This window comes from Penaeus monodon, chromosome 33, assembly GCF_015228065.2.
Source record: "Penaeus monodon isolate SGIC_2016 chromosome 33, NSTDA_Pmon_1, whole genome shotgun sequence".
In the NCBI taxonomy this organism is placed as follows: domain Eukaryota; kingdom Metazoa; phylum Arthropoda; class Malacostraca; order Decapoda; family Penaeidae; genus Penaeus; species Penaeus monodon.
In genome coordinates this window covers 31261811-31262238 of record NC_051418.1, presented here as the reverse complement: position 1 = coordinate 31262238, position 428 = coordinate 31261811, and the positions used below count along the sequence as shown (strand labels likewise).

The 428-nt window shown below is 41.6% G+C and overlaps 1 protein-coding gene across 1 annotated transcript in view; it reads left to right on the top strand.

The window, feature by feature from the left end:
• Window positions 1-428, top strand: part of LOC119594380 (C-Jun-amino-terminal kinase-interacting protein 4-like) — a gene marked incomplete in the record, with an annotated part of 97279 nt that overhangs the window by 94128 nt on the left and 2723 nt on the right.

The window sequence follows — 428 nt, the reverse complement described above, 5'->3', positions numbered from 1 at the left end:
CAGTTTTTTTCTTCCAAATCAAATGATGGATTCTCTTTTTGGCCCCTCCCCTGTCCACCCCCTACTCTGCAAGTTTTAAACCAGAATAGTGTAACGACTATCTTTGCACTTTAGTTCAGTCTTTTTCCACAAAGAATTTTGGACTGCTGTGGGTCAAATCTTGGGTTTTCCCTGCATGAAGCTTACCAGAGGTCACAGAGCACTGCATGCCGACCCGAGAGGTCACGGGGTTATTACATGACGGTCAGATCCTGCTCTCTTTCTCCCTCTAGTCGTCTGTCTCTCCCATCCCCTCCTAAGTGAAATGTCTTTTAGAATTATGACACAGAGTATGGAGTTTTAACCTGCATTTAAAGGGAGTTGTATGTAATCTTTTGACTTGTAGTATGTTGTAAAAGCTAATAACTTTCTACTTATATCTTGATACA